We start from the raw sequence: 24,931 nt of genomic DNA, 5'->3' as shown, positions 1-24,931 counted from the left end.
AAATATTTTGTCAGGATTGGTCTTCGCTTCAAGCTATCATCACTTGGGAGTTCAATCCTTCAACTCAAGACAAGTTGGCACTGATGGCATACGAAAATATGATGATTGGACTCCTCTACAGTTGGTTCTTTGGCAACTTAAGTGAGTTTAGTTTGGATGGAGTTCTCTTTTTGGTTGTGGGATGTCTCTAATGATAGAATTCATACAGACAATTCGCTCAAGAGAGATGTGTTGAGCTAGGAACCCGCTTAAGTATGCAAGAGTGATTCAGAATTCCTCGGAATGGTAAGATTCTATCACACGTTCATTAGAGGTATTATAGTGTTGAACATAAGAGTTTCTTTTATAAAGCGGTTGGCAAGGATATGGATGTGCTCTATGTAAGAAAAGCAGTGAATTATGCATCAAGTCAACTATGGAGGCTTGAGATGGACTATTTGACATATGAGATCTAGAGATATCCATTGTGGAGCATAGTGGTATTATCTACTTGGACATGAAGAGTGATATCTACGTGAATCATAAGAATCTAAGGGACACTTTCAGTAAGTTGGTTTGAGATTGTGACATCAGTGTTGGGTTCAATTAACCAAATGTTTTTGGTTTAGAAGTATGTGTTATCTTTAGAAGAAATAAAAGTCGTTGCCAATGCCGTTAGCAAATTGGAAGAGCTATGCTAAGAAGATTGAACGACACCATGGATTAAGTTTTGTGTTTAAGAGTCACAACTCAACCTGAGCATATATATAGTTAATAGTGTTTTGAAGTTGGAATCTATTTTGGACCAAGAGAGTAATACATGAGGATCAATTGGAATATGGATGTATGAAGTGGTCGATTTGATATCTTGGACTAAAAAAAATCTAGCAAGACATGTTGAGAAGTATTGTGTTACATTTTGGAATTAGTGAGGACAAGAGTTTGTCACCTAATGGATTCCAAAGTGGTCTTTGTGAGAAGCATATGGAGTGTCAGTGTAAAGAATAAGCTAGCACCCAGCTGCAACAGTTCATTGAGGTTGTTAAAAAGGAAAAGAGAAGAGGCCTAACAATTGGAAGAGTACCAGAGAGTTGGTTTGTGGATACTTGAGAGTTAATTAGAGGGCCTAGAAACATCTTGGGATCAGCGAGTATGCTATTTGGAGTAAAAGTTAACAGGTGTGCAAAGTCAAGAGAAATCTTTGTCAAGATGGTGGAACTACTCGAGAAAGTGGAGAAGATCCAATGGCAGTGTGTATTCTAGTATCTTGATCATCATCTTCCGAATCTCGAGGACGAGATTCATCTTAAGGGGGGTAGAATTGTAACACCCCAAATTTTGCACTTTTAGAAATAGAGTACAAATGATTTATTTTGTAGTTTTGTGCTCATAAAAACATAGGTAAAAGAAATTTTTCTTTAAATTAAAATCCAACATAAGGGTAACAACATGTTTGTGCATACATGCCGTTGCATTGATACTTTTGTGATGAGTGGTTAGGAAAATAAATTCAAATCTCAATCTTTAAAATATTGCTTTCAAGTAGTGGTTTAAAAAGAATTTGAAAATTTGCAAAAACAAAAGTTAGATGATGCCTTGTTTTTAAAATCTAAAGGCTTGGAAAAGGTTTTAAGACACGTTAGGACGATGCCTCTCTTTCCGGGAATCTTTCCGACCTTTTTCGGGATTAAATTCATATTTCTTGGAGTTTTATCTTTTTCCTTGATCAATGCAAAAGTCTTTTTCGGGAGCTAAACCACTTTGGTTGTGTTCCTTATTCTTCCATCTATCCTCAGGAATTTTTCTAGTATTTTTCGGAGCTCAGAGATATTTTTTCGGAGCCTAAATAGTAATTCCCGATTTTCTGTAATTATTTTAATTCCGAAAATCAATATTTACTAAAATATCTCGGATTTCCAAAATATCCAAACCCTACGTGTATATATATGCCGGCGTAGCCCTCGATGCGAGGATTCCAGAAGTACAGCCCGTTTTTCGAGCCGCCACTCGTAGCCCCGCAGATCGGACGCCGAAGTTCTCCACAGCTAGGTTTCCGGCGAACCTTCGGCGAGCTTTTCCGGCCACCTCGAACGTCTCCAGCGAAAACCGTCACCACCACGAGGTAGATCTCGTCGTTCTCTACACCGTCTTGCCATTCTTTTCGCGAATCCATCATCGTTTGATCGTTTCCCTAACCCATCTTCCTCTTTTCCGGTGAGAGCACCATGGCCGGCACCTTCTTCCTCTCTCCGGCCGAGAAATTTTTCCCTGCAGTCGGCCGTCCTCCACCGCAGCCTGGGCTGAGCGCCCTGCGCCCTGCTACTCCCCTCCCCGGCGTGGCCCTTCGCACATCCTCCTCTGCGGGCACAAGGGTGGCACCGCAGGTGCCATCGGCTGCCGGCGCCCAGCCATGCCTCACGGGCCAGAGCCGGCGCGTGGCGTGCTGCTACCGGCCTCTTGTCCCGGCCCCTCGGCCAAGCCCCTGCTGAGGCCGAGCCTCCTCATCTTGGCGACGAACAGCAGCAGCATCAAATTTCCATGGCTGCCATGCCACGTCCGTGAGCAAGAAGAAGGCAAGGAAGAAGACATGCAAATTACAGATTTGCCACTGGTTCGTTTAATCACCGTCGTTTCTTCGTTTTAAATCCGTTTTAGTTCGTTCCAGTTGCGTTAGTTTCGTGTCGTCGAGATCTACGCAGTAGAGTTATTAGTTTTTATATCACATGTTTAAGAATTTATTTTATTAAAATATTAATTGTGTCTATAACTAATTAATCGCTAATTAATTAAAGTCGATTTAGGTTTTTGATTTCGATTTGATTGCGCGAGTTTCGTCGTAATGTGTGGTACGTGTTAGCAGCGATGTTTACATGTCTCACGTCTTGGAAATTTATAAGTTGAATATTAATTTGATTAAGGATTATTCAATAACTTGTTAATTAAGAGCAATTTAAATTCTAATTTCGTTTTGCACCGTTTAAGTTGCGTTTGGTACGTGCTGACGTGAATGATATGTTAGGGGCAATGTTTTTCATGTCACATGATTTTTCATATATAGCTAAATATTAAATTGGTTAGCATGCTTATAATTAGTTTTATAACTAGAAACAATATAGGTCTTGTATTCCGGTGATTATACATAACCTGTTAATCTGATTAATCAGTAACTTCAGTACAGTCTTAGATTATAATTAGTTGAATGTTGCATATGTGTTAAGTATGAATAGATGCCCTCACATGATTTATGTTTTTAATTTATAGATGTTTAAATGACTAAAAGTATATATATAATCTTTTATAATTATAAAATATGACGTATGCCAACATTAATGTCTTTTTAATTATGACTTGCTTAGATCAATTATGAGACATAATATAATTGTTCTATTAGTTGCTCTCACATGTTCTATATTTCTAAAGTAAAGTTTAAATACTTTATATAATATGAGATATGTTGATTAATAAAATATGATTAATTAGTGACATAAACATGTATGTCTTTAAATTGTAATTTGCCAAGTTTAAATGTGACATATATACTTTGAATATATATACTCTCATTTGTTATTATATTTCAATTTAATTTGCATAAATGATATCAAGATATTTATAATTAAAATATGATTAATTTATCTTAGTTTTCTAAATCTAATAACTCAAGTATAAAATGACTTAACTCAATTTTAGATATTCCCCTGAGATATCTTATACATGTTTTATGATCATTAAAATAGATAAAGCATATAGTTTTCTTTCCAACGTAAATCCTTCGATAGATGTTTCTGTTTTACCGTAGCTCGATTAGTGTATCTTTCGCGTGTGCGTGATCGTAGCAATGCGTAGATTAGATTTCGAATCTTTTTCATGGATTGGTGTATTGTTCTAATCTAGTATGTTTGCTATGCATGCTTGTTAGGATGCTTGTGTGGTGCTTTTCGGTCTTGTCCAGTCGGTGAGTTTTGCGTTGGTGATCTATAAGAAGTTGGAGAAGAAGAAGAAGAAGAAGAAGAAGAAGAAAACGTTGAAGATTAAAGCTTACCGAAGGATCGGTGTTTAAGGCAAGTATAGTTTGGGTTTTCTTTCTGTGACCATGATCTTGAAACTTGATTAATGAATATGCTACAAACATAAAAGATGACTTGTTAGCAACAACAGGAGGGTTAAATTCCCTCTCCACAAGGTCTCATTTGTAAGTGATCATCCGGGACTTACAGTACAGCTGTGAGGGCTATATGGCTCTGGCTCTAGTTGCTTGGGAGACCTTTTCTAGCAGGCTTAGAGGATACTGCGAGTTGGGTATAGGACAGCCTCTGTCATGTTGTGCCTTGCTATGGAAGCGGCCTTTTAATGGAAGGGGGGTTTCTATATCCGATGACCCTGCGGCCCTTCCCGGTTAGACGAACTTCTGAGTAGCTTTATATGATTTCCGGTGTTTGGACCTTGCAAACCCGTACATTTGGAAATCATGACTCACAGTGAAAGTGTACACCTCTGCGCAGAGTTTAATAAACTGATATATCAGCCGTGCTCACGGTCACGAGCGGCCAAGGGATTCTTACGTCAAAGATGAGCACTTGTTTAATTATGCTTAACTGAGTTATTTTGAGCTATTTATTATTCAATTATACTTGATCATGTGGCTATGGAATGCACTACCTTGTTGCTATATTTGCTGAGTTCGACATGGACTCACCCTTGCAATTTCCCCCACACCTCAGGCTGCTGGAGTCTGAAGGAGTTAGGCTTGTGATCAACCAGTCAGTTGGATCCAGGGGAGTGAAGTCTGCACCCGGAGATCAGAGTTGTCTATCTGTTGATTGCTTTCTAAGGTTATCTCTTTTGCTAAGTTCGCTATATATTAAGCATTGTGAATTGATACTGCCCCTTTATTTGTAACTATATGTGAGGTTTGATTACCAGGGCTCACATATGGTGTGCATTCGGCTTTGTCCTTAAAACCGGGTGTTACAACGGGGCATAATTGCCTTGCAATGAACCTAGAATTGAGCTGCAGATGGTTCTCTTCTGCCTCAGCAGTGGCACAAACATATGGTTGCTTCACTGAGGTAATCTTCCATTTGCTTGCCTTCATCTTCCTAGCACATACTCTCCAACCACACTGTTGTTCTTCACAAGCAATAGTATACCTCTTCTCCTTGAATGAATTGATGACCCTAAAAGGCCGGTTGTGTACAATGGAGTACTCTTGCAACCATGATTTCAACTCAGCCATGGTACCAAATAATATGCCCTTCCGTATGATGAGGCAACCGCTAACATCAGGCACAATTGTATCACTTGGCCCACCATCAGCTACTGCCCTATGACCATAGCTAAGGTCCTCGAAATCACCAACTAGTGGATCTCTCCAAGGCAAGACCCTAGACAATATCTCTATTTCCCTAAAATTCAGACGACCAACAGGGCGATCGTCATTAGAGTCTTCGGCTATCTCCTCTATGAAGGATTCATCATCTCCAGCTATCTCCATGTCAAAACGGTTCATAGCCCTAGCATCACCAAAGTCTTCTTCACCACTAAGATCATCTTCGTCACTAAGCTCATCCTCAATAGAAAAGTCTCCGCTAGCGTCGTCCAAATCTTCTTCTGCATCAACAATTACATAATCATCATCCTCTTCATCACTATCATGATTGCCCTCACCATCGGTAACCGGATTCTCTTCCTCATCTCCATTGTAGCCTAGTTGTGTGACAAGTATTTCTTCTTCAGGCAAAGGACCATAACCTACGTGAGCGGGGGAAGATGGTCATGCTTCGAAGTTATTATTTCCTAAGCCGGACTCCTTACTTACTACTAAATCCAAAGATCGCACTTCTGAGGCCAATACAACTGCCTTGTAATCATTCCATTCAGTCTCGCTTGTAATTTTGAGCAACTGCTTGATCCGAGGACCTTCGATGACCCAACATCTATGACACCTTCAAACTGAACATGCACGTCTCCTTCATTCCAGCCTAACATAACCTTCATTCGCTCCACTAACTGGGTCAAAGATGGTGTTTCAGAAAAAATCAACAACTCCTCACACATGTCCAGAAATTCCAAACTATCATCTCTTGTCCTAACAATACGGCCTCTATGATGCAACCTCACTAATTTATCCATCTACAGTCATCACACAACAAGTAGTGTAACATATGAAGATATCATGCGAGTTTCAATCCAATAAGTAGAAACTAAAATATATTATTTCATCTTTTTTCAACCCCAACAACATAATCATTTCTAATCATAAAAAATTGAAATATAATGACCAACAAATAAATAAAATACATACTAACCCTAATGACCAACAAATAACTAACCCTAATGACACCTACAATAAACAAAGAACCCTAATGACCAAAATAACTAGAAACCAAACTAACCTAACATGTTCAGCACATAAAACAGTTAAACAACAATGCACTCAATCATCCTAAGCCATACATTTTATAAATGCAAACACAAATATACCAAAATACCATACAACCATGATTCCACATGATTAGAGACAATGTAAGCACATCTACACGGATAGAATGGAGGAAGGGAGGGACCATTACCTCGAGAAAGCTTCGGGAGACAAGATCGTGGCACTGAGGGTCGATTTTGGAGCCTAGGGTTTGGTGGCGGCGCGGGGGAGAAGAGAAAAAGAGGAGGCCGGCGGTTTCAGGATGGAGGGAGGAAGAAGAAGGGGCCTCGGCGCGGCCTAAAGGGACCAGACCTCGGCGTTGAGTCGGGCCACGCTGAGGTCTGGAGGCTCGGCGTTAAGTGACCCAACGCCGAGCTACTGGGCCACCGTGCTTTGTTGGGCTGCCTGGGCCGCGCTCCGGATGGGGCCAGTAGCTCGGCGCGTAGTCCAGCCGCGCCGAGGTTGGGCACTTGGCGTCGGCTGACACGACGCTGACGTCTCGGACCCACGCGCCACCGTGTCGATGACGACCCCGGTCGTCCGTGACGTGGCAATACCTCGGCGTCGTGTGACACGACGCCGAGCCTCATATCTCGGCGTCATGTGCTAAAACGCCTAAAAATAGTCTATTTTCAGAAAATGTTTTGGCGTAGGTATTTTTCTAAAAATTGTTTTCAAAAGACCAAAATACAAAAATTTCACTCGCCTCACTATCGGCCATGAGCAGAGAGCTGTGCGCATGGTCGACCGAGGGGTGGGTGGAGGCTCCGACCAGCCGGGGTGTGACGGAGGCGGCGTGGTGACGCGCTGGGCCCGCGTGGCGGCCAGCTCGCAGGAGCCCGCGCAAGGGAGACGCTGTGGCGAGCAGACGGTGGCGGCGCGAGCAAGGCTAGGGCGGCAGCGGTTCGTGGCTGCGTTGGCTGGGCGCGCAGGCGGGCGAGGCAGGGCGCGACGCTGGGCTGCAGGCTTGCAGCGGGCAGCGCACGTAGGCCATGCTCGCCGTCGAGAGCTGCGCCAGCGTGTGCCTCGAGTGGTGGTGGTACGAGACCACACCGGCTGCGCGCGTTCTCTGAGGTGCTCGCCGGAGTTGTTGCGCCCGGGAGCCACCTTGTTGTGAGCGAAGACGACGACGGTGGGAAAGACACGATGCCACATGCCAAGATTGCGACATCGATCACATGGCGACGAGGACTCCAGCTTGCTCATCACCGTGCAAGGCTGACCGCCCTACTCGTTGACAACGACGGCCAATCACGGTAACTAGCAGGTACGTAGGTAGCAAGGTATTGAGCCGTACGTCGAGTGTTAACCGTGAACTCTTTATCTGCTCTGCTTTGCTGGGTCTGGTAACAAGTCATCAATTATCTATGTATCCAAACACCCTGGGTCCAAAATAATTTGGTGCCAACCAAACAGTGTCGTGGTGTGTGGGTCATCTGAGTAACCCAGCGGCATCGTGCACCTCTACTTCCCACCATACATGCGCAGCCGAACTGCAACGCTTGGCTCCGGTCTTAGCCTAGCTGCCTGCTCCTCACTGCCGAACGAGCACGGCAAGGAGCTGGTCAGGGACGATGAACGCGCCCTGCGCGAGGAGGATCCTAAGCGCGACGAAGCACTTGACAGCCACGGAGACATCGCCATGCCCTGAAGCCGTGGCGCGCAAGCGGTCGACGAGTGCAGGGTCGTAGTGTTCTTTGGTGGGTGGAACCAGTACTCAAGGACAGAGTGGGTTTGGGTTGGCCCAAAACCCAAAAAAGAATTTGGTGGGTTGATTGGGTTAGTGTTTGGATATACAACTCTGACCTATTTGCATGCCTACTTCTAGCTAACAGATAGCTAATCAATTATTTACCAGCTAATATTAGCTATGTGCCATTAGCTAGCTAACTACTGTCAGCTCACCTCAAATTCTTTGCAATCGTGATGTTTTGCTTTCATGATACGTGTTAAAAATCAGTTAGTAATTAGTTTGGCAGCCCTGACTTGTGCTGTCCACGGTTGTTCTGAATACCCACGATGAGAAAAAATATTATTTAAAAAATAGTTTGGTTTATTATTATCTTTTTTTTTTATTTTAGTCTTGGGTACCAGCTAGATCGGAAATATTGTCGTCGGAATAGGTTTGTTTAATATAAGAAAGGTGAAATTTTCAAATTTGTGATTTTCAAAACAAAAAATTATTGCAAATAATTTAAATACCAATTAAATTAGTGTGGTCAAGAAAGGTCAATGCCAATTAGTTTGGCTAAAATACTCTGCCAGGGAGTGGCACAGGGAAAAACTGAACTTTATCTCGCTTCTCTAGTCTAGGGGCATTTAAGTCTTTTCGCAGCTCCGTTAGCCACCGTTAGTGTTTGGATGTCTGATCTAGGAGAAAACTGCGTCTATGACATGTGGGCCCTGTTACCGTCACCGACGGTGGTTTATCAAGGATTTCGGTAGCGTATAAGGAATCGTTCCTTATCATATTTGACATTAATAGGAACGTCCAATCCGCGCGCCTTTTAGAATTTAAATTCTTTCAATTCTAGCCGGGCTAAGTTTTTGAGCCATCATGTGGTAGATATATAAGATAGGTTTGGTACTTGGTAGAGAAAGGATGCGCGTTAGGTACAGAAAAAAAAAATACTGACAAATAAAAGTGCTTCTTATTATGTTTTCTGAAGTTAGCAGAACACAGGTTGGAATACCATACGAAATGCTCCATTACTTCATCAGTACTCAACAGTTGCTATGTTTTGAAGCGTTCTTATGTTTATTTCTTTTTAACACAAAACATCTGTTCAATAGATTTTTTTTAAAAAAAATAGTCCATATGATACAGGTATTTCTTCAGCTCTTAAAGTCTCTGTGATCATTTTTTGCTACACGGGAAGGTATCATGTAGAATTGTACCTTATAGTAGCATCTGTTAAGCAGATGAACAATTGCTATTTGAGGAGTCCAAAAAGATTATCAAGACAGTATTCAAGAACCCCCTCAATCTTGTTTATTTAAACTTGGCAGCAGAAAACAAAAGAATATCCACAACAGCTTTACACTACATATGGTGGAACTTACATCAGAACTTCCCTATCAAGCTGTCAACGCATCTTCCAGTAACCCCATGAAACATGCCCTTGAAGACCTCCATTTCATCATCTTCCCTGTCAATATGAAGTTTTCTCCCGGTAACTAACTTCATTACCTTCTCAAATTCATATTCTTTTCAAATCTCTGTGAGGTCATTAACGGTTAGTTAATAGTAACTACACTTGGAAAAGAAAAGGTGTTCTCCTGTTCTCCATGCTGTCCCAATCTGAATGCAAAACTAAAGTCCTTCACATTGTTCTCCAGCTTGCGTCACCAAAAACCACCTTGGTCATCTCATGCTCACCCATAACCATAATGAAGAAACCCAAAACGTGTACTGGCAGTCAAAGTTCTGTTGCAGATGGAGATGAACAAGGAAGAGTATCAAAGTTTTATGAGCAGTGAGTGTAAATGTGACCAAATATGCTGAGAAGTGATCTTATGAAATACCTCAATTTCCACAAAGTATCAATTACACCAGTTTTCTTTTCTCATGCCTCAGGACATACATTAGTTCTGAATTCTGCTGCTAACATAAAAGTATTTGAAAACTAATGTAACTATCATAAAAGCTCACAAAAAAAAAATTCAAATGACCGTCTCATGCGCCATCTTACTGGTATCAAAAGAATCATCAATCCTAAATTAAACTTTTATATCGCTGAGTTTGCAGAACTAAAAGGGAAAAGAGATAATAAGATGGAAAAAGCTGCATGAAATGCTTCTATTTAACTTGACTGAAAACAAAATTATAAAGGAAAGACAGTTACATGTGGCGGATTTACAGCTGAATTTCTTTCCAGACGTCAACTTATATTCCGGTCTTCATAAGGTACATGGTGTCTTTGAAGACCATCATTTTCATCATCTGAATACATAGGTTTTCTCCCAGTAACCAACTCCGTTATCTCTCCCAGTTAATAGTATCGACACTGGGAAACCAGTTCTTCTCCAAGCTATCCTTGCACAACCTGAATGCCAAATAACAGTCCCTTCCCAATTCCCATCGTTTCCAGGATCCATGTATCTCATAATTGGTTTCAAGATCAGTGAAAAACATCTAGGATTTTAAGACTAGCACTATTGTAATGTTTTAAAAGTAGGATTTCATATAGATAGTCTAGGTTTATTCACTGATATTTCACATTTTTCACGGAATACAGGATTCTCTCTGAGATTACTCATGTGAAACCTTCTAACAATATTTTAAAAATAATGTAGCAGACACTACAACTTAAAGCTACATGGTTATCAACAGGTGGAAGGGGGTAAAAGAGCTGTCCACATATTAGCAAAAGTATGATAAAATGTACAGTGTAGATTTAAAATTATTGATGACTGAATGATAAGTGCTATGTGCCTATGTCGTATTTTAACCAACAAAAATAATCAGAAGAATAATCTTGATGTATAATTGTAAAGGTCATGTGCATCATTTCAATCATGTTAAGAATCACAACGTTTCAATCATATCGCATACCCTAGGTGCAAAATTTTCACAGATCTAAGAGATAATAAATTATCCTAGTCACATTAGTTTGTTTTACTTTTAGACATGCGCATTATTAACTAATCATCCGAACTGATGCATCATAGAGGTGTATGCATCAAGTAGCATGCAATGTTAGTTACTTTTTAGTCAATCAGTGATGACTGATGAATAGCAAGTAGTAACTCTGGTAACTGAAAACTGTTATTGATCAGTCACAAATTTGAACATAGTTGTCAAGGAAGTTAGTATTTTTAACAAGAAACATGCAGCACAGATTTGAAAAGCTGTGTAACTATCATATGGCTCCTACAAAAAATGGAAATAAATCCAGTTGATTTTGTTTTGGTTTGTTTCCTATGCCTTTTCATCAATGTCAAAAGAATCATCAATCTTAGGGTAGGGAAACTTTGAGGCACAATTAAAATATTTCTTGTTCTTAACATGTAGACAATACTATCTTGGTAATGGAAAAATAAAAAATGATAACAAGATCAAATTTTCCCAAACATAGGTTTGTATACTGCACAGAATACTTCATTACTTCATCAACACTGATACCAAAGATGAAGATGGCGTACCTGCCCTTATAAGGGGCTCCAAGCAACGACTTTATATGGAATCAAGTTTGTTTCTTCTTGATTACAACTGGAACGCCTCTCACGTTAAGTAGGTGCAGCTAAATATCAAACTCTTATTTTTCTCCAACTAAAAGTATAAAACAAAGTCTGGACCCTAACTGAATTGAACAAACCATGACTGAACTGATAATACTCCTGAACAAACTCTATCCTAAACACTTGTGGAGACCACTGATTCCTTCTTCCTGCCATGCTCATATGTTTTCCCAATGAATGCTCCAACAACACATTCTTATGTAGTTATGTTGAATTATTACGATCCCAACCTTTTTATAAAACTCCTGAACATTAGCTAACGAAAAGTACAAAACAGAACCTTCAGCTCTTAAAGTCCTTGTCATCCGTGATACTTGAATTTTTATCTTTCTATAACTTATACTAACTTTTAAGGACCTGAAAAATTGTTGTCTGAGGAGCTTGACAGGATGGTTCAATATTTGAAACCCTTTGATCAACCTCATTTCAACTTGCCTATGAAAACAAAGTGATGAAAGAATGTCAACAACGGCCTTACAGTTACAAGTGGTGGATTTACAGCAAAACTTCCTATCTAGACATCAACTTATCTTCCAGTCTTCCTATGAGATAATATGTCTTTGAAGACCTTCATTTCAAGGTTTTCTCCCAGTAACCAACTTCAATATCTCTCTCGCATTCCTATCCTTTGAGATAGCCATGAGGCCTTTCAACAGTTGGTTAATAGTATCGACACTCGGAAACCAATTTTTCTCCATGCTATCCTTGCACAACCTGAATGCGAAATCAAAGTCCCTTCTCTCACAGAGGTAATGGACCATTGTCTGGTAAACCTTACTGTTTGGCTTGCATCCCCTCCCATGCATCACGCCAAAGACTGTCTTGGCCATCTCATGCTCACCCATTATGAAGAAACCCTTGATAATTAGATTGTACGTGATCTCATCTGGTTTGATCCCCGCTGCATACATTTTCCGCACCAACTCATTTGCCTGCCACCCCCTTCCCCTGTTAATCAGGAACTGGATCCTCACATTGTAAGTAGCAAGTGTCGGGTCACAACCCCTCAGCCTCATGAGGTTCCACAAACCATCTCCAACCTCGCGCCGGCCACACTTATAGAACGCAGCCATCAGCGTCGTGTACGTGACGACATCCGGTCGCACACCAGCCCCATCCATCTCCTGCATAACCCGGTAGGCCGCACGCAAGTCCCCCATGTCACAGTACATCTTGATCACCGTATTACATGAGATGTCGTCCAGCTCAACGCCGTACTTCTCCAGCCCCTCCTCAAACAGACACAGAGCCTCATCAAACATCCGTGCTCGCAGCAGCACCTTCATGGTGGCATTGAGCGACTTGGCGGTGCGCAGGCACCCGTACATACCCATCTCCTAGAAAGTCCGCAGCGCGTGACCCGGCATCCCGGCCTTCCCGTACAGGCCGATGATCCTGACCACGAACCCCTCCCGCCTCCCCTGGGGCAGCGCCTTGTGCTGCTCGAGGATCTCCTCGACGAGGTCATTCCGCCGAGCACCCGCCAGGCGCCCCACCTCGTCCTCGAACACGAAGCGGTTCTCCACCAGGAGGCGGTTTTGCGCATTGGCCCTGAACAGCTGGTACAGCCGCTCCGGGTCCCGCTCATGCTTGATCCTGACCAGCACCGGCTGCTGCTGCTCCTCCTCCTCCGCCTTCTCCTCGGTTGCGGCGGCTGCGGGGGAGGGGGAGGGATGGCCGACGCCGGGGCGGCGGCGGCGGCGGTCACCCTTGGAGGCGGAGACTGCGGCGCGGCAGGCAGCGATGGTGGGGAAGTCGGCCGGGTGAGCGGAGTGCGCGTGCGCGGAGGAGAAGGGGTGGCGGCCCGAGGGCGGGCGCGAGAGCCCCGCGGCGATGACGGTGAGCGCGACGGCGTCGAAGGCTGCGCAGAGCTTGCGGAGGGCGCCCAGGGAGAGCATCTGGCCTCGCTCGATCCCGGGGCGAGAGCCTAGGGTGCGGGGGCGGCGGCCATGGGCGTGGTGGGCGGCGAAGCGAGGAGGGGACAAGAGCGGGGGAGAGGAGTGCGCGGCGGCGGCGTGGAGGCGCAACGGGACTCGCGAGCGGTGGGCGAGAGCCCACGGTTTCCCCAACCAAAAGCCTGGAACTGGGCTCGTTGTGCTTTGAGGGCATGGCGTAGTTAGGCCTTTTATGGGCCTTGAGCCCAGCAATACATATGGGCTCGGCCTGAGAGTTTACGTGGACAGGCTCGTGCGCATTGTCTAGGCCACAATCTTTCTGGGCGGGTCTTCCACTCTACAGTCTCACTCTCTTCACTTCATTCACCGGTAAAAACTAGAGATTCTAGATTCAAAAAAAAAAACTAGAGATTATGTTCCATAAAAAGAGATTATACAAATTAATAATAAAATAAATTATATGGTAATTTAGTCAATCTGAATATCTTTCTTTTCTTTAGAAGATGCTTAGGCTAGTTCAATAGGAGTTTCATTCAGTGACACTAAGAATGACTAGTACAGTGCCCGTGCTAAGGCCACATTTTTATTTTCAGAATGCACATGAAAACAACCGAACAACGATATTTTTTCATAGTTTAAGTCTCACGCAATTGTATATGACTATGTATATAATCCGAAAAACACTCAAGCATAACAAGGCACTTGCTTGCACGAAGCCCTGCCTCCTTGAGCTCTGGCTTGACAGTGAGGCAATGCTCCTCGACGGCAATCTAGGGCATCTTTGGAATGTAACAATGTAACAGATTTCACAGGAAATCCCATGAGGTCACTCTGAACCCATGCTTCAAATGGTCTAATGTCCAAAGAGCAGAAAGAAAAACTTGGTTGGACTAACACTCTAAGAGAGCTCAATATTTGCATGAGGTAGCCTAGCAAAGCAACATTACCACACAACTGCGGAAAAATGTTGAATGAAGTTGTCGTGTGCCGGTTAACACAAATAAATGTTTTCGGCATACCTTGTCTATTTTTGAAGATGAAGGCTGAAGTTCCCATGTAGCATGTTCGTAATCTAGATCCTTCCATTTCAGTAGCCATTTGACACTACAGTATATAGAACTTCCTATCTATATTTGAGTACTTATATCTATAGAACTCTTGATGCAAATCAGTACATGTCTAGGAACTGATGCCAATTGCCAAACCACAAATGAAAAAGAACATAGATCCTACCCAACTCTTGAATATATATTTTATAATGACACGTGTGGTCCACCTGAAAAGAAAATGAATCTATAAAAGATTATAATTGTCTAGCTGAACTGAGAGCCTACAGCTTCCTTATAGAGTTCACAGTCATAATTCATAAAATGTGATGAGCTTTGTTCTTGTTTCTCGTCTATTTGTGCATAATAAAATATAAATGATAAGTTGCAGCAATGAATTACCCGTGCAACTTCTAGAATTTAGCAAACGCCAACATGGTTTACATTTTGGGAACTTAGCAAACAAGGTATAAGAAAATGGTATTAGAGGAAGCTTATATTGATCTGCGTATATCCAAAGTGGCTATTGGAAATCATTAGTGTCATATTCTTTAGCACCCACTGTTGTGCTTAGTAATTCTGTTGCTCCTGCATGACACAGAAGCATAAAAGATTAATAAAGCAAGCAACAATTATGTCAAATAATTAGCGTGGATTTCCTGCATTACACACTGACCTTGCATTTCTAGGAGCAGTGCTTCAAACCTCCACGAAAGGCATCAACTACTGAGCTTGTCCCAAACGCAATATATTTGAAATGGGAGGCATTTGTAATCACATGTTGACCTTGAGTGATGAAAAACTGAACAAAGGGAAAAAAAATGTTTGTCATCTGAATTCGTAGAAGAGCAGCCTGATGAACACCAAGAGAAGGACATCTTGTGCGCCGAGAAGTGTTCGCTTTGAGGAAGTGGACATTGATTTTGAACTAAGATTACTTGAGTCACATTACAATTAATTAAATATCATAAAGTATCTTGGGTCTACTACATAACTTGATCAAAATAAATGTCAATGAAACTAACTATAATTATATGCCGACATGCATGTTTGTTTGGTTTGTTACTTAGTTTGTTTATTAGTCAGCAGACGATCCATTCGACTGAGACAAACCATTGAGTACATGGTGTGTATCCATCGCATGCATGTGCAGGGTAAGAGATAAGAAACCAAGAAATTGGCATTAAATCAACCTAAGAAGTACAAAACAGGCTCATGAACGAATCATTAGATGGATTCTCACCTGATCTCAGCAATAAGATTATGAACAGTGCACAAGTGTAGGGTGTTTGTGAATATTGTGTATTGCTAGCTGCTGCTAGCTGACGTTTGTTCTCAAGAGATCTGTATTCCAATGGAAAATAAGTAGTATCTAGAAATTTTGTTTTGTACGTGCTACAAAGCTACACCTACATAGATTTAAGTCCTCTCTTAGCAATAGTCTTTCTTCTTAGATGAATAGTTTGTCCTGTTCTAAAGTTTTTTCATGCTATTCTTGATGCTTCTGTTATATTTTTCTTTCTTTTGCTGTATTTTACTATACATAAGAAAATAGCTTGGACCATGTTTACATTTTTTAGGTAAAAAATAGATGCTTAGGAGAGTGAGCCATCGTTTAAGATTAGTTCTATATTTTGCTGCTAATCAGCATAATCGCTCTAGTGGGAAGGCAGTTGGATTTGGATCACCAGATCACAAGTTTGACACAGTAGCTCAATCATATGAAAAAAAACTTTCTAATCTTTGCATTGCATATCTGACATGTGCTGATAAAAATGGTCATGAATTTGGAGAAAGGACAGAGTTAATAAAGAAACTGAGTGGTAAACTTCAGAACAACCGAAGAACTATGCAGTGGTTGAAAATGCCTACCAGTGTACTGTTCATATTTCATTTTTTTCCAATAGCATCATTGCAGGACTTTCTATAACTAAAATCTACTTGTATAAGTGTAATATTACTTTCTAGATGTCAAATTAGGATCTACTACAGCAAAAGCCATATTTTTTATTCTGATATTTCTGGATGCACATTATACTGAGGCTGGTATTGAAGTCATATCCAAAAAATTGGCTGTGACTTATATTTTCCCAACTACAAGTAGCAAAGAACTAACCAAAGAACTGAGATTAGCATAATCACATGTCAAGCAACAATTTGACATACATGAACTGCTATTTCAGAGCCTATTATTTGAACTGTATGCGTAGTAAAAGGTATAAGTATGTATTTTTTGCTTTCGTATTACTAAAATATCCTAAATCATATAAAATAAGTTTTACTTTTTATCTATATATAATTCTGTAACCTTGTTAAGCAGCATGGTAGTAGGCCTCCACTACAACCTATAGGCATTGCAGCTGAAGACTCCTAGAGCATAAACAAATGATAGTACCCAATATAATGAGTGCTTATAAGAAAGAATCTTACATGAGTATGGAAGCCCTTTGCTAAGATTTTAGAAAAGGTAAACCCTATCAGACACGGGAATAGATAAAGAGAAGTGTTTGTACCTGGCTCAAGTATTTTGATTGCACACTCAAAATTTAGAACTTTTTTCTTCCACAAACTCAGAAGAAATAAAAATGTAGCATATGCTAACTTGACATTTCATAAGTGGTCGCTATACTTCGGCTGTTTCATCACAAAGCTTGCAATTAAGTTGTTTAATTATCTAAAAATGTGGAATTTTATATGGATCTGGTCATGTGCAGTCAAGTAGGACTTAGAAAGAGAGAAAAAAATTACCTTCGTATATGAACATATTCCTTTCTGACTGCTCTGGCACGCAGGAGGTTGAAGTAGTAGTGAATGGGTGTCAGAAGCTAGGAGCTCGTCGCTGGCTCTGCAGCTCCTTCTTTACGCAACGTGGATTTTCACATGGGCCAGTGTCCACTTTTTCCCCACGGAAAGTGCCTTGAGCATTGCTGTCGTCTAGAGTCTGGAAAAAGCTCAGGCTGAGTGTGACATTTTGTCGAACAGTAGGCACACGAGGCGTGTGAAGCCCAGGTGTGGACCTGCCGCGCCGCCCGTCCGCGTGGCCCCCACGTCGCTATGCCGTGGCCTGTTCGTAGCCCCCGCGGACCCGCGCCGCCGGCCATCCGCGCGGCCCGTGCTCCTCCGCTCCGCAGCCCCACGTGCCATAGCGCGCGGCCCTCGCTCTACCGTGATGAAGCATGTTCGTGTCCGCGGGTCCCTGCGCCGCCATTCTCCTCAGACCTCGGGCGGCGTGTGGCAGAGCAGAAGGACCCGGCGACGTGGCAAGCCCCGGGCGTCGTCGATCCTCGGGCGGGAGTAGGGACAACGGAGGCGGCGCCGCACGGGGAGGCGACTGGTGGCGCATGAGTATGAGTGGCGCGCAGCAGTCCGAGATGGAGGGGGTGAGTCGAGTGGGTTCCGAAGCATTCCTGACGGCCCGGTTGCGTGGATTAACGGGTAGGAGACCCGCGAAGACCACGATCGAATGGTGGACATGGCTTGTTCGCCGGATCAGACGGTCAGCGGGCTAACGGGCGACGTGGCCCGATCCGTTACCCGTCTTTTGGAGGCAGGATTCCTACAGAGATGAGCAATTGAAACCCACCGCACAAGCATAGTGAAACTCCACTGGGAGCATTTTGTTTCGCTCCCACATGAATTGGAAACTGAGTGAAACTTCATTAAAAATATTTCATTTCGTAACACCATTCAACGTTTAAATATGTGAGCTTATGAAACATAGAAATGAAACTATGCATTATGAGCACTACAATAGCCTTATAAAAACATAGTGTGTTTGTGTGTTTATAACGGTGAGTGTATGGATACGTATGTACTGTGTTCGAAAAAAAATTAAGATAAGATCAAGCTGCCTTTCCATTGTCTCCTTGCCTAAACTGACAAATGGTCCCTTGCTTCCAAACCATTCTCTCTCGTTCTCTGCTCGTTGTACGATGGCTACTTGTTTTCCCACGATTTTTGCCGGCCAGATAAGCAAGGATCCGAATCCGATGCCACGTACGTAAACACAGCCAAAAGCGATGAGCGCAAAAGTTAGAAATAAAAACAAGAGGCCAATCAAGTAGCTGGACAAAGCTGTTATCCACAGATAAAGCTCTGCTTTGGCCTTTGTTGGATGCTAATCATGATAGCACATAATTACACGTACGGGGATTACGGCATAACTCTTCTGTAATGAGGAGGCCACAAATATATACTACAATTTCCTCAAAGCAAAGATTAGGGGATAAACTGATCAGGATGCTATCATGCTGTTTATGGACTTACTTCAAGGTTACAAGTAGCGCCAGGGGCGGATCTAAAGGGGGGGCTGAATTGGTGCATCAATGAAAATATGGGAAGAGTGAGGGAGAAAAAGAGGTGGAGGAAAGAAGAAAAATGAAGAGAGAGAGAAAGAAGAAGAGACTAGCATCCCTTCAATCCTGTTCTACATTCGCCACTAAGTAGGGCTAATTAATTATCACTTTACTCCATCTTTTCGGTCAGATTTTAGCTCTTAGTATTAAGGGAGAATGGCTCCATTCTAGGGATCACAAATTCACAATGCACTTGCCTTCTGGCCTTCTGGTTGCGGCCACAGCATACGATGTCAGCCTGTTTGGAAGGCCGTAAACGATCGTGGATTATTTACTGCTGGCTGATTTGGTGTGAGAGAAAAATACTGTTCCTGGCTGGAAATTTACGATCGTTTACGAGCAAGCGAACAGGCTGAATCAGCCTGTTCGGGAGGCCGTATCGTATCGTGGATTATTTACTGCTAGCTGATTTAGTGTGAGAGAAAAACAATATTCCCGACTGAAAATTTATGATCGTTTACGAACAAGCGAACAGACTGATCTGGTTGCGTTGCTCACCTGCTGCACGAGTGAGTTCGGAGTTCAGAGTTCCATACATGCAGCCCCACACAGTTCTATGCAGGCATTCAGAGTTCAGAGTTGGGTCCAGTAGTTCAGCTACCGCAGCATTTTGGCTGTGTTTAGTTCGCGAATTTTGGTAATTTGGCTACTGTAGTATTTTTATTTTTATTTGGTAATTAGTGTTTAATCATGGACTAATTAGGTTCTAAACGTTCGTCTCGCAATTTTCAACCAAACTGTGCAATTAGTTTTTTTCGTCTACATTTAATGCTCCATGCACGTATCTCAATATTCGATGTGATGGTTACTGTAGCACTTTTTGGGAACTAAACAAACACTTTGTTTAGTGTTCAGCTACTTCAGTTCGTTTTATTAGTTCAGTGTTCAGCTACTGCAGTTCGATTTACGAGGTGTCTGTTTCCTCGTCCTAAACTTTAGTCGCTGTCCTATCAGATGTTTGACACATGTATATAGTATTAAATAGGCAACGTATCAAGTGTAAACCAAGCAACCTGTGTAAATTTAGAAACTACCGATCAGGACCATTAGATGCTGATCCAATGGATGGGGTGAGAGGTGAGATTTTTTTGCGCTTTGTTGATGCAAAAGTGGATCTGCAAACACAAAGGGCTAATACCCGAATCGATTTGACCTGTTAATCGACAAGGATGAAGATACGAGCACTTTGGTCCTGACAACAGCGATACGCCCGGAAGTCACGGCCAAGAGGTACTCACACGGAACTCGAGAATCGCCGAAGGTCGCACTGAAGCTATGCAACTCGCCGAATCAATGAGAACTCGTAAAAAATGAAAAATATGCAAATTGACGAAGTCGCCGAAAAGTAAGTAGATGTAAATAGTAGTAAAAATCGGTTTTGATATTGATTGATATATCTATTACACTGCCCCTCAATCTATATTTATACCCTGATCTAAAGAGACATAGCCAAACACAACTAGGACACCAAGTCCAAATCTAAGGAAACACGCGACTCTTACATGAATCACACTCTAACAAATATAGAAAAGGAAATCAACTCCTATCTATTTCCCTGTCCGCCTCGATTACGATGGAAATCTCACCGACCTCCCTTCCATCGGCATACTTCCTATTTCATCGACAGTAGCCTTCAAGCCTTCCTTCATCGGCATCGACAATAACATCTCCAACCTTATCGGCAATACCCGAGTCTAAATCAACCTCTCCATCGATCACCACCATTCATCGGCAACCATCTTTACAAGCTGATTTTCATCGGCTGTCAGTGTATACAGTAACTTTCCTCCTGCCGATTAGCCCACTCTGATTATTTTGACACGTGCAAAAAACGGTGTCAACACATGCCCCCCAATTTCGGAGTATAAAACCATTAATGCTCCAAAATTTACTCTAGATAACGTTTGCCTTCGCCCAATTACCGTAACTCATCCTCCAAGCCAAAACTTGATCTGTTATTAAATCTAATCAAATCTAATCCTGATTCACGCACCTCAGTAAATATCGCACAATTGCTAACCACTCTTGCCTTGATTATGGTTAAGATACCGAAATAATAATCCATCGGCAAGATCCTAACATAATAATGCCGCCACTTTCAGAATTAAAATATCCTGTACCGATATCTCTTCCAAGTCATGATTACTTGCCATCAACTCATCTGTACAATCCCCTGATTATCGTGCGAACAGTTACCATATCCATCTAAACCACCTCGACCTACATGCGCGTGGCATAGAGATAAGTCCAAAATACCCCTACTCCAAGCGGCTTATAAATAGATTTCTCCGGAACGCTCGTCTTCTACCCTCAGACTCCAATCTTTGACATTTTCTCTTTCCGGCGACGACTCTGACAAACAACTGCACGACCTCAACCAATAAGAACTCTTCTCCAGCGTCAACCTCAAGTCTCCGGCTCGTGCCCCCATCTACCTCAAGATAATGGCAATCAACTTCGACATCCCTGCGGTTCGTTCCACTTCCGTTACCTTTTACCTCGATTCCTCTGGTCTTTGCGAGTTCATACAGTTAGTATTTTTTTTTTCTTTTGTTCTCCAGATCCTCTAAACTTAGGAACCGCGCAATAAATTAGTTATTCCAACCGATCAGCCGCATGTCCAATGCCTAGGACCAATGGGCAACCCAGATCCAACTGATCTGATTAATGCAGAGGTTAACAGAATCCCCTTTAGAGCCCAAAATTTCTCTCTGAATTTATAGAAAGATACATTCCGATCTTGGCCCAAAACCACCAAAGGGTGGAAAGATTGGTACTTGAGGGTTAATAGGTCGATGCAAGTACACTGGGCAGAACGGAAGCTAGACCAATGCATTAGGCTATCTATTGCCGATATGCAAAATAATGAGTCAATGATGATTGCAGCTGCTTACTTCTGGTCAGACACAACAAACACTTTCATGTTTGGACATGGCCTAGCTACTCTCACACTTGCCGATGTCTACATGCTCACTGGCTTGGATATTTCAACTGCCGATGAAGGCTCCATCGATGGCAGAAAATCTGAATATAGGGTGAATACCCGCAACATCAGCGGTTGGACAGGATACATTCAAGAATGCCAGAAGACCGGGACAGTTAACCAGAGGGAACATGCCACATTCTTGAATATGTGGTTAGAAAAATTTATCTTCTGTGGTCGATCAGTAGGACCAACCAACGCCTTCCTCCCCGCGGCTGAACTCTTGGCCAATGGTGTAAGGTTCCCTCTTGGCCGATACCTTCTGAGCTCCACTTATCATCTTCTTCATCAAGTGTCTCAGAAACTTTTGCTTGGCGAACCCATCGGCAACTTAGGAGGCTCGTGGTGGTTTATCAACATGTGGCTGAATACCCATATGCACAAATATTTGCAATGGGACTTCTTTGCCCAACAATTCCCACGAGAAATTGCTGAAGACCATGTACTTGGGGATGAGGAATCGGCAACACGCTCACCCCTCAATTTTGGTGAAGCCATAATTGTCCTCCCTGGAACAGAGGCCAATGAAGACCAGATCGGCAGATTCTTCCAAAGCTTCTACAATGGTCTTTCTCGTGATCATAGGGTCTGGGTACCTTATATTGACGAAGAAAACAGATTCCCCCTTCTTTTCAACTTTGCCGATGACACTCTGAATCAGGATAATGAACTCATGATGGCCATCATTACTCCCAGGGCAATCCCAGTAAACACATTCGGTAGCAGGAAAAACACCAATATCACGTATGAGTTTTACAATCCATCGGCAGTATCCCATCAATTGGCTTTTGGGCAACTGCCAATCAAACTTTGTTTTGCCGATGTGATCAAACCCAGAGAAACAATCACCTGTGGAACAGATTGGAGCAGGGTAGTGCAACTCTCCCCCGATGCCGATACTACAGATGTCGATCTATCCATCTGGACACCAGTATCTTTCATCACCGAATCATATAAGCAATGGTGGCGAGAGTGGAGGGAACAACTGTTTGCAACATCTGCTCACACATATCGGCACATGATCGACCCTGAATACGCCATCCCTGATGACGCAGTAAGTTTCTTTTAACTCCCTTCTGCTTTTTTCTTTCATATATCGGTAACTAATTTTCTCGTGACAGGTTAACAACCCAGCACCATCTATGAGCAAAAGTGGAAAACCCTTTGATCTTCGGCCTGTCTCCCCGATATCACCGATCGGTTACAACGCCCCCACCTTAGCTGCTTTGACTCACCAGAAGATCCGTGCCAAGACCATCACCTCCAAGTCTAAATTGGCTACAGCTAGGGCCACTCCATTGGCTGCTGCTACAACCCTGGTCAAGGCATTCAAGGTAACAACCCTGTTTATTTCTACTCATGTCGATCACAAACTGTATTAACATTAATCATCAGGGTGTAAGAGCCGTTGCTGGATCGTCATCGGCAACTCCTCCGATATCAAGCACCACTACTTCTGACAAACCTTCAGAGGTATCCCTTTGATTTCACATTTTATCTGTTAAATATCATACCTTACACTTGTTTTGCAGCAACAAATGGGTACATCGGCAAGCATACCAGATGTTCAAGCTTTACAACCAACAAGTGCCGATGCCCCCTAGCCAACCGTTGCTGATGCCCAAGCAAAGCGCAAAGCCTTAACAGATGCCGAGGCACAGCCAAAACGACAGAAGTCTATGCCGATCCCCACATCTGCCCCAATGTCTGCAATTCGCCTAGAATCAGTCGATGCAACTGAGCAAGCAGTTAATCCTCCTGTACAGGACATACCATCGGTCATCATACCCCAAGAGCCAACCACCGATGAGGTCACAGAGGATATCCCATCAGCAAGCTCAGCCGATCCTCCACACGGCATACTCCAGGCTGCTTCCTCCAGCCAAGTATAGGAAATTGCCTTGAAACAAGTAAGCCGATTGACCTAGTCGATTTATAATATTCATACTTATCCTTAACTAACCTCTTTTTCTTTTCCCCAGGAACAAGACTCCCCAAACAGCCTATTTTCCTTTGTCATTGACGTTTCTGACGATGATGGAGAGGAAACAAGTTCTTCCCTTGCACTGGGAACAATATCGGCAGAAACTAAGTCCAAGTTGGAAGCTCTCCTGAACTTGTTACAGCAGGATACCGCCCAACTGGTAGATGACTCGGACCCCGCAAAGGCAATTTTCAAAACAATCCGTGGCCAGGTCCCTGCCGATGTTGAAGAAGTACTCTTCCCAGCAGCCCATTTAGAAAGCCGCCAACTGCAATATCAACGGGCTACTCAATGCATTGCCGATAGAGCAGCTCAGGCTTAACTCAAAGAAGAGATGCTACAACTGAAACAAATTGTCGATGAGAAGCACAAGGGCATCGGCAACTTGCAGACTTCGGGCGCTGAACTTAAGCAGAAAATCTTAGATTTATCGGCAAAGAAGATGGCTTTATTGGCTAAATTGAAAGAAGTCGAGGCAGCCTTAACTCATGCTCAACAAGAAGAAAGCCAGCTACCCAATGCCATCAAGGCCCTTCAACAAGAAAGAGACACCCAGGCTCGCAAAGCCTTGGCCATGAAGAAAAAACTCAAGCCTGTGGAAGGTGCTGCCGATGAAGATATCAAAGAAATGAAGGAAGCCGACCAGATTTGCCTACGTGCGATATTGGCTATCCAATCCTTGTTAAACTTATAAACCTTGTCTATTGCATCGGCACTTTACGAGACATTGACATCCTTGTATAATTCTAGCCGATAGTACTGTTATCGGCACTTATACTTTTATGCATCCATCTAGATACTAGGGTAATATTTCTTTAAATATTTTCCATTTAATGCTCTGGGAAACACGACCCCTTCGAGGGTTTATAGAATATATGCGTTACCATGAACAGACTGATTTATCCGATATGGACCTTCCCAATTAGGAGACCACTTTCCAAACTTCGAACTTTTAGTCCCAATCGGTAAAATCAATTTCCAGACCAGATCTCTATCGGCAAACTCCTTTACCTTCACCTTCTTGTCATAC

The 24,931-nt window shown here is 42.7% G+C and overlaps 1 pseudogene; it reads right to left on the bottom strand.

The window, feature by feature from the left end:
- Positions 1-8,847: 8,847 nt before the first annotated feature.
- LOC136501362 (pentatricopeptide repeat-containing protein At1g80150, mitochondrial-like) lies at positions 8,848-13,672 on the bottom strand (annotated as a pseudogene).
- Positions 13,673-24,931: the final 11,259 nt, after the last annotated feature.

This window comes from Miscanthus floridulus, chromosome 13 (assembly GCF_019320115.1).
Source record: "Miscanthus floridulus cultivar M001 chromosome 13, ASM1932011v1, whole genome shotgun sequence".
In the NCBI taxonomy this organism is placed as follows: Eukaryota; Viridiplantae; Streptophyta; class Magnoliopsida; order Poales; family Poaceae; genus Miscanthus; species Miscanthus floridulus.
The sequence above is the reverse complement of the archived record's forward strand: the minus strand, read 5'-3'. Positions and strand labels throughout refer to the sequence as shown.